Here is a 16236-nt window from a genome sequence, read left to right on the forward strand (position 1 = left end):
TCCAGCTATTTATGTCCAATGTATACACAAAATTCAAAATCCAGACATCAGACATATTTTCTGGCATGGGCTGGGCTAGTTAGGTGCTAGAAGATCTCTCAGCTCGTGCATTAGTGAAACCAAAGTCAAGGTCAGATGGAGGATTTGTTGTTATTTTAAGGTATCAACGGGATGACTGGTTCAGTTTTTAAGTTACAACAAGCCTTTGGTGCAGACAACTCCTACACAAAATAATTTAATGACTTGCTCAACAGATGGTCACTGTTCTTTTCTATTCCTCGTGTCAGCTGTGCCACGACATGCAGCCTAGGTGGTAGTTTCCGATTCTCTGGAAGCTACGTGATTTTCTGTGTGAGAGCACAATTGCGTGGCCCATAGCACTCTGGTGAGTCTTATCAATGCCCTGATGCAGTTGCTACAAAATATACACGGCTAACAATAGAGACACAGATGGATATGAGTTACAGACACAGTAAACATCCACAGCTGTTCATCTTTCCTGTTTGTCCCCAAACTGAATCTGTACAGCCTCTGGCGGGTCGGCAAATTTTGTGATTCATCAAGCTGACTTCCCTCCTTACAGAACCACATTGCCTCTCAGAAGCCAAGTGCCTTAAAATCAGTAACACAACATTGCTTAAAACATCAACTTGCTACCACACACATCTTTGCATGATGATTTTTTCGATTTAGCACTTCTAGTGGAAACATTTTAATGCTTTTGTAGTACATTTATTCATTATTGCTTTGATAGATGAAAAGAGTTGGCTTTCCTGTCTGTACAGTTGGCCTGCTAGCAGTTAGCAGCTAGAAGCTTAGCCAAGGCTATTGCCAAGTAACAAGACTATCAGTGTGTCCCAAATAGCAACCTTCTGTACTAAATGCTTATCATTTTGAGTGCATAAGTGCGCATAGAGTGTCCACACAAAGAGTAATACTAAAATGTAATGTAGTACTGGCACACTCAAAACTGTCAAAGAATTGAGTGTGGAATGATGGACACCATATTAGTGACATAACGGATATTGTACTATTAGCAAGCTAGTGCGTAGCTATTGTTATCATCCACAAGCTAACCTGTTATGAGCAACAGCGGCAGATTTCTATCCAGAAAAAGGTATTTAAAGCTAAATAAGTCAATTTTCTTTCAGAAAATAATGTTAATGATAAAAATTACATGATAATATAGTGAGGGAAAATATCTGTCAAAATTTTGATCACAATCGTCTAACGTATATTTGTAACTTGCTGTCAAAAAAGTAGAAGAAGAAACAGAAGCAGTTCAAGGGGACATATTATGCAAAAATCACTTTCGCAGGTTTTTCTAACAAAAATATGTGCCTCTGGCCTGTCCACAATCCCCTCAAATACCAAAAAATCCATTCCCTTCCACCCTGTCTTTCTCCACCTTTCAGAAAATGTGTGCTAAAACAAGCCATTCTCAGATTTTACAACCATGATGTCACATGGGGACTAAGCACCCGCCCCCTGGTTTGGTTGGCCCTCCCCGCCTGGAAGAAAGTTCCACTGTCCTCTCCTGATCTTCCTCTCATCTGCCAGCTGAGATCAATATAAACTTGGTGTAAAAGGGTAAAACTATGTCCCCTTTAAATCATTGTCACACCCTGTTAGTGCAAAACAGCAATGTGCGATTTGAAACACACTGTTTGTGTGTTGTGACTGTTTGTTAAGTGCTTGATGTGCTGGTAGGCGTATTTTTTCCTTTAGGCAGAGCTAGCTGTTTCTCCCTGCTCCAATTGCAAATGCTAAGCTACCTCCATCTGTCTAGTTCCAGCTTCAAATGTCAGGAGTGATTCTCATCAAGGATTATTTCAATCTAAAGCTGAGGTAATATTTACTTACATGTGTCCTTACAAAGTGAGATATGACTCTGAATACGCTTTTAATAATGAATATAATATAGCTTTCTGGACTGACTTTAACCAACTGTCCATTAGCAGACTTGTGAATACCATGATGTAACTCCACACAACACTTCTGAACATAAACACCAGTGACTATGTCAAATGAAATACTGACATTTCGAGCTTTCTAAGCTTTCCATGTACAAAATGTGGGCCTACAATTTAGATTTTTAAAAATCAGAATCCTATTGAAGTTACATTTTCGTTTGGGTTATCAACAACCCAGAAGGGTTTTGGAGGGTTTGAAAGAATTCAAGTCAGTTTTTAAAGAAAATAAATAAATGTGTCTCTCTTTTAAAAAACAATGGTCAATAACGCAGAGCAAATAAAAACTACAATAAAAACCCTTATCTTGTAAAAAGCAGCGCTTAAATGATTCTTGCTCCATTAATGATTGTGTTAAAAACTTGTGCGTGTACAGTAAGGTGGTGTAGCCACACGTCATTTAAGGAGAGAAACTGTGAAAGGGTCCACATTTAGGGAAAGAAAAGAACCCCCTTTCACCAGGCTGGTCACCATGTTATGCTCTAAAATCAATATGATATTAATTTGCCTCAAATTTCTGTATAAGCCATAAAAAATCTGGTGGGTCTGGTATTTTTACGGCTTTTTGTCTGAATATTTTTTAACTGAAAATCATGAGGGGCTGCAGACTGGAGTCATGACTCTTAATTTATAAAAGGAAACCACCTCAGGAAGCTGTCAGTCATAGCTCTAATGGTGTGACCACGGAGACAAAGTCACGGCCCATCTATTTTAATCCTGCTATGGTCATGGTACACAAGGTGTTTCCAAAGCCCTGTGACTGTTTCTGTTTTTAATTACTCCACTGGTGCTGAACCACAGCGAAGCCAGAGAGGGGCAGAGATGTAAAACCAGTCTTGTGTGATGAAGTAGAGCAGTCTTATATACGGGAGAAGGGTCAATCGTGAGATTTTTATGGTTCTTCTTTTTCCATGTGCATTGTTTTAATTTGGTATCAGACCGTTATACATCCTTACAGTCTTTCCCTGTGAAGTGTGAATAACTTTTCTCCAGGCAGAGATTAAAACCAGAACCTGAGTCACAGTCAGGGCCAATTTGTACCAAATTCAATCAGAAAGACTGTTATAGTTTTGCCACGTGAAGGTTTTAGAAGTCACTCAGTTTAAAAATAAGTGTTCTGATCCTCATTGAAAGTAGTTTGACATTTCAGGAAAGATACTTCTTCCCTGGGTTGCTGAGAGTTAGATGATAAGAGGGATGCTACTGTCTTAACATATAGGCACTCTAAAACTTGACCCAAATTCCATCATCCAGTTAATATTTTAAAGGTTATCTCCATTCTTTTTTATATTTTGAATCAACAGGAGTTAGTATGAGTTTACTGTCTCTTATGGACAACCTTGAAGCTACAGTAAAAACATACACTGATCTAATACATGAACTTCAAAACAAAGTGATGTTAATGTTTAGTTTTATTCTCTCTCACACGGTCTGTTCCTAAAGAGCGCACACTGGGGGAAAACATGAATGGAGAAACAGCTTCATGAGTAAGGGTGGGTTTAGTGACCACAGGAAACGTCCAGAGGAAATAATAGTGCATAAAATTTGGTTGGTGGGAGTGAGAAAGCAAGAAAAAAGAAACAGAAGGAGAGGAGGAAAAGTGTGGAAGTGGAAAGGGGGAGGACAGGTGCTTTGTGGTAAGAGAGTTTGTTTTTTTAAAGGGAGGAGTGTGCAGAGTGCCCCGCTGCCTGGCCTGGTCTTCCCTGATGGGGTCCCAAGCAGTCCGTCCGTATGGTGTATCAGACAAAAACAGACTGCTGGTATTTCAGCTGACACTGATTTCAAGGTCACATGAAGAAATGACCTACAAGAAGATACAAATCAAAAACACATGTTATATAACATAATTCTAATATAATGATCCAAATGGGACATGAAACAGAGACTTGTGGAAGTCCTAAGAGAAAAGAGGAATGATGAGTGCAAGTGTTGGTGACAGGGTGATTAAACTGGTTCATAGGGTGGAAAAGTCAAGAGTATAGGAACCTCATTAATGCGTGTTCTTTCAAGGGTAAGAAAAGTGTGCGGTGGTGTTAAAAATAACAGAACATAGACCTGAGTATTGCTGAAAGAGACAGAAGGGTTGGAAAGCTTGGTGCAAGAGTGTTCTGTTGTGCATACATCCCACATTTACCATCAAGCATTATGATGTGTAAAGTAATATGTGCTAAATCTGGCATCCACATTTGATTTCTGTCTTAATGAACCGACAGCCCAAACGTACTAAAGAGAGACCAGGACCAGGACCAGGCTTTCTTGAGAAAACAGACATAACCCGTCCAAGGCAACTTTCTTGGATCCATTTCTCCCCCTAGTGGAAGGTTCAAAAGACAGAAATGGATACCCCTGCTCTATGATTCAGGTTTTCAAGAACACAATCTCTGTTCAGATCTCCACAAGATGGAGCCAAACACAATGACATGGAGGGAAGTTTTCCTCCTTCAGGGCAAGATTTCACCCAATGCACTGCTCAAAGAACCTCAGCTGTGACATCAACACTGTAGTGACACACAAAAAAAACTTGTGGATCACACACCAAATGCTCTGAAGCTTTTCTGTTCGTTTGTGTTAGGTTAAGTTTTGACATTTAGTTCCAACACACACTCTTAAACATGCAGAAACCATCATCAGCTCTCAAGCTCTTTTTAATAATTGACCCATTATCCAATAACTGCTGCACAACTGGTATATTTTGTAGCTTTCTTCTTCCTTTGTCCTCCCTCACTGATGATTAGACTTCAGAACAGAATTTGAGTAGGTGTTGAAGCTGATGAAAATTCTCCCTATCTTCTTTTAAATATTTGCTATTTCTAATCAGTGTTTTTCTGTCCTCTCACCACATTTTTTATTGAATTCACTAAGCCTTTACCCTTTTCTGTCCCTGTTTTCAACCTCTAGCACATCTCGCTCCTGTCTTTCTTCACTCTTTGACAGCATCAGCGCAGTCACTTTGAACCTAGTTTCATTCAAAGCACGCTCTTGTCTCCTATCACCCATGCTCTCCTGATTAGACCCCCCCCCTTCCCTGCAGTCAACGGGGTTCACAGCCTGCGATTGTCAGGGAAGGAAAAAAGCTTTTCTTCAGCTGAGCAGCAGCACTGCCTGGAGACTTGTAAGCTTAATTTTCTTGCACATATGGGAGGTGGGGATTACCCTTTGGCCACCTGCATGGATCTCCAGTTTCCCATTTATGAAGGCTGATGTACACAAGATGCCTTCAGGGCAGATGTGTCGGGCCCTCAATGTTTAACACCCTGATACATAAAAATTCATGGAATGACAATAATACACAATCACACCATGCTTCACTAAAAAAACCCTTTGCTTCAGCCTCCTTAAAGCTATGATTACCATTTGTATTACTAATAATACTACAGAGCTACAACTGTAATTCCAAAAAGTGGTGTAAAATGTGAATAAAAACAGAATGCAATTATTTGCAAATCTAAAACAAAAACAGATTTATTTATAATAGAACATGAACATGTCAGATGTTGAAACAGACATTTTACCACTTCATGAAAAATATTAGCTCATTTTGAATTTGATGGAAGCAAGGCATCTCAAAAAAGCAGGAACGGGGTCATGTTTTCCATTGCATATGCTCCAAAACTTCTATATATTTTTCAGTATACATAGCACCTTTGCAGATGTGTAAGCTGCCCACACCATAGGCACTGATGTAACTCCATACCATCAGAGGTGCAGGCTTAAGAACTGTGCACTGATAACAAGCTGGGTGGTCACATATGGATTCTTCTTTGCATGATACAGCTTTAACTCACATTTGTGGATGACATTTTGAACTTTGTTGACAGAGAATACATTCCGGAAGGGTTGCTGAATTGGAGTGTACAGAATCATGCTGTTTTAATGCATTGCTTCCTGACAGCCCAAAGATCACGAGCATCCAATATTGACCTTCTTCTACATTCCTCATTTTATTTATTTATACATTTGATTTTATATGAACAGTGAAAATGACATAGTACAACTTGACCTGCTACAAACAAGTTACAGGCAACTAGTGTTTGGAGATTATAGCTACGGTTAGGTTTTATTTCCTGCCCCCAGTAAGGCTTTTAGTAAAGAATAGAGAGAAAAGAAAAAGTAACAAGTTTACATTTTTTTTTTCAAATGCTACAAGAGGGAGATTAATTGTGATAATCTACAGAAATTCTGAGTTTAATTGCAATTTAAAATTTGGGTTTTTTGCCAGTCCTAATTATAACATTGGCATGCTACACCATCTTAGATTGAGGGCATACTTAGACAACTGCAGTGGCAATCAAGTTAAAATAAATAAAAGCTATGTAACATTTTTCCTCACTCCTGAAAAACCCTCTGTCACTATCTTTCTTAAGTGCAGCACCTCCCACTCTAACTACTTGTCTCCTTTTCCCCTTTCTTATCCATCACTTCGTTACCACCTATTCTACACATGCACACATCCATTTTCCCATCCCAATGGGGATGCACAACAACCTGACAACCAATGCAACCTTCCATCAGCAGTGGCAGACTAACACAGATATCTCACTCTGCAGCATTTACAGATAACCCAAACCTCTCTCTGCAACCTCCCTCCATCTTTTATTTCCCTCTCCTCTCGTTCCTCTTCCTCTGCTGGCTCTGACCCTGAAGGAATGAGGGTCTTATGAAGATGAATGACCCCTCTCAGCTTTCTTACCCTACACACATCTGCTCCCTTTGCAGCTGCAGTGGGGAATTCCCCCCAACTCCATTCAGTCCTTTAGCATCCTGCCTGACAGGTTCACAGCATCATCTCCGTCCACCAGGAACAGCCAAAAAAGAAGAAAAAAACAGTGGTTGGCTTGAGAAGCTGGAAACATTTGGCAGGTACTCAGAGCTTTGGAGCTCATTTGATTTCAATTATGGAAGAAATAAAGAGAAAATCTGAAGAGGCTGTTTGGTTATTAAGGATACTGAATATTTACCTGCCACTACACCTCTGACATGACACATCAGATGAGAAGAGATGATGCGCTTCAACATTTTTATCCACCAGATTAGATACTAAGACAAATAGATCCAATCTGAATAGTACGTCCAAAATTCATTCCACCCTCACATCTATATGATAACTATTGTGTTGATGGCCTCGCAAAGAGTTACTGCAACAAAAAGATAAACACCAAGAACATCCAGCTTAATAACAAAGTCAGCCTTCAAATCACTGACAGACAATTTTGCAAATGAATGTGTATCTTTTTGTTTCCTTACATAAACCAGGATAACTGGCATACTGGAGTCACCGCTGGTTGGATTGTGTTTATCAGCAAGTTTCAGGTCTAGTCCACTTGTAGGCATGTGTTAAATCAGAGCTTTCCCAATAAAATTGTGCCCACACAACTTATGTTCTAAAAAAAATCTTTGTCCTCATGAAAACAACAAAAACGCTGTAAAGTGCTATGAAGAGCACGCATGTCAACAGTAGTCTGTTCTTCAAAGTGTGAGTGAAGCAGCTCACACACAGACAGCAACGGTGTCTCTGACACGTCAGAGGTTTCTTGACATTCCTCCACAATGATCATTGCATGAAGCAACAGTAACTTTTGTAGTCCATTCAGTAGTGATGGGAGCTCACTACTGGTGCAGCTCTTTTTAGTGATCTGGATCATTTGGCCCAGCTCAGCAAGAAGAGCTGGCTCTTTTTGACTCTCTTCATTTCTTACCATTTTGGCTTCATCTGACCTCCTAGTGATATTTTACTCAAACTGTGCTTAGTTTTTTAAATGAATGAACATATTATTGATTCTTAGCAAAATATAGCATTTCCCCAAAACACCTTGCTGGTCAAATGAAATCTGCACTCTGGCTGGGCTTAATGACACAGCTGATATAAAACATTAATGTAACACTATCAAGCAGGAGTCCTTAATGTGTGATGTGCCTGTGGTAGAGTGGTGTGGAGAAAGATGATATCTATCTTCTGTGCAATATTACATACATAGATATGCTTATGTATACTATCCCTGTGTAATTTAACATGCATAGACATGTCTGTATATGCAAATTCTGCGTAATAGGGGGTATGTGCAATCATATCAGCACTTTAAATAAACAGGTCAAGGGCAAATGTGCACTTTCCTCAAGCACATTCATGATCAGGTGCCATTCATCACCACATCCACACTTTACCAATATAGCACTTTACCATCTGCCATATGCACTTTAACACCTTACACACTTTAACTGCAATGGTCACTTTATTCCTGGTCAGCCTTAAGCTAAGTCATAAACCCATCTTCTATATTGTTATATGTGTATAATATTGTACTGTTTATTACCTCCACCAAGGAGGTTACGTGATGGGGTGGGTTTGTTTGTTTGTTAGTTAGTTAGTTTGTTTGTTAGCAACATAACTCAAAAAGTTGTGGACGGATTTTGATGAAATTTTCAGGAAATGTCAGAAATGGCATAAGGAAGAACTGATTACATTTTGGGAGTGATCCAGATCACTGTCTGGATCCAGGATTTTTTTCAAAGGATTCTGTACTATTTGGAGTTAGGGCTAATGGCGGAGGTCTGCGCTCTCCGAGTGCTTTCCTAGTGTTGTTTGGTCCGGGTGTTGTCTGATTTTATGTATTTTTTTTATTATGTTCATGCTTCATGATAAAACTTTTAGATGTATACCACCAACCTGCCAGAGGCTACAGATGGAAATTAGCCCATGGCAACAATCTGGCACTGTTACATGTCCATGTTCATGAATGTGCACTGTTCCCTATAATAAACAAAATAAAATAGAGTAAAATCATTCAAATAACACTGTCTCTTTGAATCAGCTCAATAATGGATGACACATCACTACCATTCAGGCATCTCTGCCTATCAATACAGTGGGAGAGCAACTCAGTGTGTATGTTCAAAACCTAGTTGGCAAGGTTAACACCAACACAATTCTGACCCTGCCATGTAAACTAAAGCACAAGAGGATCTGGCTGCAGACCTCTTTGTTACCCAAGCCGGAACCATATTGGGTAACAATTATGACACATTGAATGATGTATATTTTCTGCCCGCTGTCAGAGGTTATGGTAAGTGGCTATTTTTTCCCAACAGAAACGGAATTTTATGAAGAAGATTCAAATATTTACTGAGGAGGATATATTTTAATTCAACACACCACGAACAAAGAAAAACTCAAAGATGTTAGGATCAGGCACCTGAACCCTAAAGGTTAGGGTTAGGTTAAGGGGGGAGGGGGAAAAAATTAAAAAGAATGCCACACCACAGATTAAGGAAAACCCCAACAAGGGTTAGTGTGCCACTTCCCATCACATGATTGAGGTCAACCCATTGTGGAGGTTTGCAACAGATGAGCCCCAAACGTCCTACCATACTGCAGCCAGATGCCTCTGTGATGGTATCTGCCTGTGACTCAGTAGGTGGCCAGTTTCCTCACAATTACAAGGGTGTGGGTTTGATCCCCAGCTTCCGCAGTCACATATGGATGTGTCCTTGGGCTAGTCACTGAACCCCAATTTGCTCCTACTGCTTTGTTGGTGGTGTGTACATGGGAATGGATGTGTTTGAAGCTTATACCAGAGTTTCTGTTGATCAGCAATTGCTGGTCTTTGGTCGGTTTAAAGGACGAATGTCCGGCAGATAAAAATATTACTGGTCATAAGGTCTGGCAGAAAATATGCCAATGACCAGATAATAGTCCAGAAAATAGTCTGTGGAAACGCAGACTATTTTGGCGTTTAGCGTAATCGTACCAAACTGTACTCCATCGAACCAGGCCACCTGGTGGAAGCTTAAAACTAGACTAAAATTATAAATAGCAGAAATGACTAAAATGTGACTAAACTAAAAGGCATTTATACTAAAGGCTAAGGCTGAGACCAAAATTAAAAGTAGCCATCAAAATTAACACTGCACGGGGCCCATATTTGAAGTCCCATAGACATGCTGGCTGGGAGCTCAGTTGACACTGCTGCAACTGTCTCACAATGAACTTGCTTTGTTTTTAACCCTTGGTCTGAACTGGGCTTTAGACTGCAGTTTAAGTCCATGCCAGTGACCAAATTTATTTCTTTGTTGTAAGTTTTGAAGTATGTAATACTTTTTTTAACAGTTCAAGACCAGGCTGGCCAAGGAGAACTCTACAGGGACCAACAGGATGTGCAGAACAATCCCTTTACAGGTGGAGATGTCAGAGCATTTCAAGTTTCTTTGTTTACTTGTTAAGATCCACATTTGTTTTATCATACCTCTGGACCATATGCTACTCTTTTTGGATCCCGACAGATATTTTTTCTTGAAATTACAGAATTGTAGAGGCACAACAGGCATGGCAGGTAGACAAGCAAGAGTTTCACATGCACATACTACACTGAGCTGCCTCACCCTGCAGTGATCGCCATCTCCACTCCATTACGCCTCTGTCAGTACCTCCAGTAGCAGATCAGTTGCTGAGCAACTTGGCCCACTTTTTCTCAACACATTAGAGATGAGACATAGCAGTAGCTTAAATACGCTGCCTTAAAATGGCGATGTGTAAAGACCTTAAGACACTTTCGTTCACCCAACCAGTTAGACATGCTACAACCAACACCAACTCAAACCCTGTGTAACATGTGCAATAATAATTTATAATAACTCCATCTTCTAGAATTATAAGAAATGCCACCTATCTATCAAATTGTAAAATAGAGGATATTACCCACAGCAAATTATCAATTGAAGTCATATTTTGACCTTCTCAACTCCTTTCTTTGGCTTTTTAATTCGATATTTTGACTTTTGACTCATGATTTCAATTTTATCTCATATTTTGACCTTTCGAACTTATGATTTTAACTTTTTCCTCATATATTTGCTCTTTTAAAACCTTATTTTTCTATTTTTAATCATGTTTCAGATTTTTTTGAACTAATAAATTAGAATTTTATCTCAGATTTGAGCCTTTAAATTTATCATTTTATTTTTTGAATTTACAAATGTTTTATCATCAGTGCTATATTTTTTTTCATATTTTATAACTGGTGAAAATGAGGTTGACAGTTATGATTAAATGTTGACCCTGTTAGGCTCTCAGGTTAGACCTAAATCCAGAATCCGGCCCCTGCTGTGATTGAGTTTGACACCCCTGATCTACTTGAAGGAGAGTCACAGGAGTAACCTTAATCATGTGACATAAATACTACCAGTAATCAATAGAAGAATTACACATAAAAACCTTTAATGGGATTTTATTGACTTTCTACAGCTTTACATTCTATAATATGATCTTTGTCCCATTAAAAGTCCCATAAAATCTCAACAGGGAGAAAGTTCATGCCACCACTGAATGTACAACGCTAAGATCCTGAGACTATAGCAGCTCTATCCAATTCAAATTCTTTTGTAATTGATGCTACTATTTTTCTATACACTACATTTACAAACTGACGTATTTTAGAAAATAAAATCCTATGACTGATACCAGTTTTGTGAAGTATTTCATACTTGAAAGAAGGAATTAGACAAGAATGCCATGTTGCTACTTCAATTCCCCCTCTCAAACATAATGAGCTGAATGCTATGAATAAAACAAAGAATGAGCAAACCCCTTACAAGTGTGCCTTCATGAGCGCTTGTGTGCATGTGAGAGTACGTAAGTAAATTCATGAGACAGAGAGGGAATGTTTTATTCAATACAAAGTCAGAAAACAGCCTCAGAGGGGGAAAAAAGTCTGTATTCCACTCAGCTGGGAACCTTGAGCTACTTAGAGAGGCAGCAACCCTGAAGCCCAAAAATTCATGAAGGACACACTACAGCTTTTTTTTGATCACCAAAAACATTCACACTCCACTTTTTATAAGACACTGTCTCATGGATAGTGTCACACAGTCATGACAGCAGCTAGGACAGTGAATGTTAATGGTAGGTACAACAAAAAGATTCTTTATTTGCTTTCTTCAGTCGGTTTTAAAAACACTACTCTGCACCTCTCAGATGTTTTTGTATACTTACAAGATCTTTCCAGAACATTAAAGTCATGAAATTTGCAGGAATTTGTACAGCTCTCATATCTCATTAACTCGTCTTTGTGGGTGAAGGAGGGTGGCATTAGTGCATTCAGAAGTTTCTGGGTTAATATAATTAAAACATGTATGCTGCTTTCTCAGCAATACATACACAACAGTGTAAAAATGTAGTGTAAAAATGTGAGGTGAGCAGTAAAGAGTATAAAGCAGCCAAGCTAGACTCAAACAATGTTATAATAACCTGTGACATTAAATGATAGCAAGCAGTAAGAAGTCTGCATAAAGTCAGGGTTAACATATTTATTTATGGCATTCATACATGTGTCCAACAGGTATGTCAGGAAATGTTTTATATGAATGCAATGATGATCACTGGTCATGTGTATTAGTATCATGACCCCCATCTTAAGGCTTCCTGTGATTTTTTTTTTTTTTTAATTTCTGGAGCTCACCTGACGCCTGACATCATCAGTACACCATGACTTCACGTAGAAATCCCACCATGATAGGTGGCTGTCAGAAGCAAGCCATACATATATATTAAACATGAAGAGTGTGCTCGTGCTGATTTGTGTAAATCAATATGGATATACTATATATATCGTGAACGCACAATGGTGGGTCACAAAGAATATAGAAGGGGTGGTTTCGGTTTCTGTGGTAGTGTTCAGCCTCCTGCCAGCTGGGCCTGCTGTTTCTGTCTCTTCCTGCATGTTCCTGGAACTGTAGTTGGAACTGTGCGTCTCCTGTTTCAAGCGTCAGGTCTTTTGAGCCAAGACACAACACATCGTGTGTTATGTAGAAAGCTTGAAAATCAGGGATTAACATGTGTCCAGTGACATTTAACCTCCAAAATCTAATCAATTCATGCTTAACTCACAATAGATGGCGTGAGCTGTATTGATCATAACATCTTATTTCCTAGTGGCCATTTGTGCAAAGTTTTAATATTACTAAAAGCGTTATTGAGATATAGCATTCACAAGAAAGGCCTTACCATGAACCACAATGATGTCCGTTAACCACTGACTTTTCAAAATCTACTCAGTTCATCCTTGAGTCAGAGCTGACATTTCTGCAAAGTCTGAAGGAAACCCCTCAGAGCATTCTTGAGATACCACGTTCAAAAGAATGGCTCAGATGATTAGCCTGGAAACATACTGCCTCTGATCTTGGCTATCACCTATGCAGAGGCATAATTGTTTAACCTCTCATAGGTTTAAAAAAAAGTTAGAACCATGCATTGAAATTTTGCCATCAGGGATTAGCTAAATGTAGTTTTATAAACTTGTTTCAGGAACAAAGACCACGCCTCTCCAAATCCCTTTTTGCAGTCTACCATGACAGCTATAGAATCGGCTTGAAATGGCACAGAGTATGCCCGGCTTAAAAGTAGTCGTGGCACATACTATGAAAAGTATCTCATAAAAATTCGTATCTGACTTAGGGAAAAGTTTAAAGAAGGTAAAAACAGTCGTCCTAGCCCTTCAATAACCTCTCCACACCTATTAATTTAGGCTACCTGGCAGGTTGGAGTCATCAACACCGTAAACTGAAAGCCTGCTGTTTAAACAGGATTGTGTAGAGGTGTAGTGGAGGGAATGAGGGCAGAGCTGGCCTGCGAGGCAAACACTGCTGTTCAATGGGAACACTGAGGTGTGCTATATTTTGCTTTGCTTTGTAAGATTGAGGACATTTGTGAATAGATTCATATGATTTCCTTTGATGTGAAGAGCTGATGCTGAAATGGTGATGAGCTTGAAGCGAAGTGTTTGATGATGTAACAAAAGCAAAAAATGACTGTTATATCAAATGTTTGTCTGTGATCACTGGGACGATCGTCTGCCTTTATTTCCCCCAGGGTGAGCTTCTGTGTCATGGTCTCTTGTCTTGCCTTCTAAAAAAACACCCAAACTTCCATACAACTCTTTCAGTCAGCTTACTCGTTAAGTTCTTATTCAAGTACTCCCTGGCCACTTTATTCAGTACACTGGTTCAGTTGCTTGTTAACACAAATATCCAATCGGCCAATCACATGGCAGGACCTCAATGCATTTAGGCATGTAGATGACTTGCTGAAGTTCAAACCGAGCATTAGAATGAAGAAGGAAGGGGATTTAAGTGACTTTGAATGTGGCATGGTTGTTGGTGCAAGATGAACTGGTCTGAGCATTACAGAAACTGCTGATCTACTCGGATTTTCACGCACAACCATCTTTAGGGTTTACACACAATGGTCTAAAAAGTACAAAATATCCAGTGAGTAGCATTTGTATGGATGAAAATGCCATGTTGATGTCAGAGCTCAGGGGACAATGGGCAGACTGGTTTGAAATGATGGAAAGGCAACAGTAACTCAAATAACCACCCGTCACAACCAAGGTATGCAGAGTACAGCTCTAAACACACAATATATGGAACCTTGAAGCAGATAGGCTACAGCAGAAGAACACCACACCGGTTGCCAATCTTGTTAGCTAAAAACAGGAAATTGAGGCTACAATTCACATAGGCTCACCAAAATTGGACAACAGAAGACTGGAAAAATGCACTTGTACCAACTGAATATCGTTTAAACGCCACAGCCTGAGAATTGTTGCCGACCATGCCCCTGTACGACCACAGTGTACCCTAACCTTGCAAAGCAGATGGATTAGCCTGTTTCTGTGTTTCTTACTGTCAAATCCATCTTGCAAAGCTCCCATCTGAACCACTTGGGCCTGTAAAGTGACAGGACCAGTCAGTGACAGGGGCAGTACATCTGGGCGCGGCAGAGTCGTGACGTATGTAAGCAGCGAGAAGAGTCTGGTGCAATTATAGCAGAAGACATTAGCGTGGATGCTGCTAAAGCGTCAGTTTTATCAGAACTTGATGACGTTTCTTCATTAAAAGAAGAACAAAGAGCAGCATTGAGTTGTTTTCTTTTCGAAAAAGACAAAAGTTGTGTACTGACATTTCTACAGTCACCATGATCCACGTTATGCAGCTCTCTATGGAGTTTACTACTCAGTTTGCGGCTATGACGTCATGTGTTTTGTTGTTGTTCTCATTGGCCCATAAAGATGTGACAGACAAAATGTTCATACAATCACCCTCCAAGTTTTTTTCAAAGGCTCTGCTCTTTCCCAAACGCCGTCTATGGAAGGTTTTCCACAAATCCATCTGGTGTGTCAGGTTAAGTGTACCCATCTTCTGATGACTACTTCCAGCAGGATAATGCACCCTAGCACAAAGCTCAAATCATCTTAGACTGGTTTCTTGAACATGACAGTGAGTTCTCTGTACTCCATTGGCTTCCACAGCCACCAGATCTCAATCTAAAAGAGCCCCTTTGGGGTGTGATGGAATGGGAGATTTGGATCATGGATGTGCAGCCAACAAATCTGCAGCAACTGCGTGATGCTATCACGTCAATATGGACCAAAATCTTGGAGAAATGTTTCCAACACCTTGTTGAAACTATGCCACAAAGAATTAAGGCAGTTCTGAAGGCAAAAGGGGGTCCAACTGGGTACTAGCAAGGTGTACCTAGTAAACTGGCTGTTGAGTGTATATTACTGTTATGATATCCTCAGAAAGTACATGTATATGTCTGCAGAGAATGTCTTTATAGCCCCCGTGTTAAGCTTCAAGGGTTCAGGATCAATTTGAGGTGAAATAATCTATAGCTGTGACATCATGATGGGGTTATCACAGGTTGTTTGTCCCCATCATGATGTCCTAAAAGAGACCCAGATTACATCATTACACATTTTTGTTTCAAGCCATCTCTCTTAAATGCAGAGATCATACATTTTAAACTAGCAGTATTCATCCTTTTCTTGTCCAGGTCATACCTATGATCAGGCCAAAGTCTCAAATCACGCCGCACTGATTTCTGTTCGAAATAACCTCTTTAATATGTGTTACAGTATATCTATTTTAGTCAGGCCCTCTCAGTCAAGAAACATACATAGTTTGCTGTTATAATATTTTAATGTTCTAAGAGCTATCGTTATGCATAGGAAAGCCTGCAGCAGTTAGTGAAGCAGTAAAAAACCCAAAGAAGAGCAGTCACAAATTACAACAAAATGACATTGCTAAAGTCAGATGTAGCATGAAGGAGGAGCTGGGGTGGAGGAAGGTTGCAAAAGCAGCTTCAGAGGGAGCAGCAAAGAGCAAACAGCCAGAGCAGCTTCAGTGTGATAGCATGAGTACATTTAGCCAATAGGAATGCTTACTTTGAATCAGATAAGCTTCCGTGAGATCAGCTGATCTCAATGAAATG

This window comes from Cheilinus undulatus, linkage group 4 (genome assembly GCF_018320785.1).
Source record: "Cheilinus undulatus linkage group 4, ASM1832078v1, whole genome shotgun sequence".
NCBI classification, from domain to species: Eukaryota; Metazoa; Chordata; class Actinopteri; order Labriformes; family Labridae; genus Cheilinus; species Cheilinus undulatus.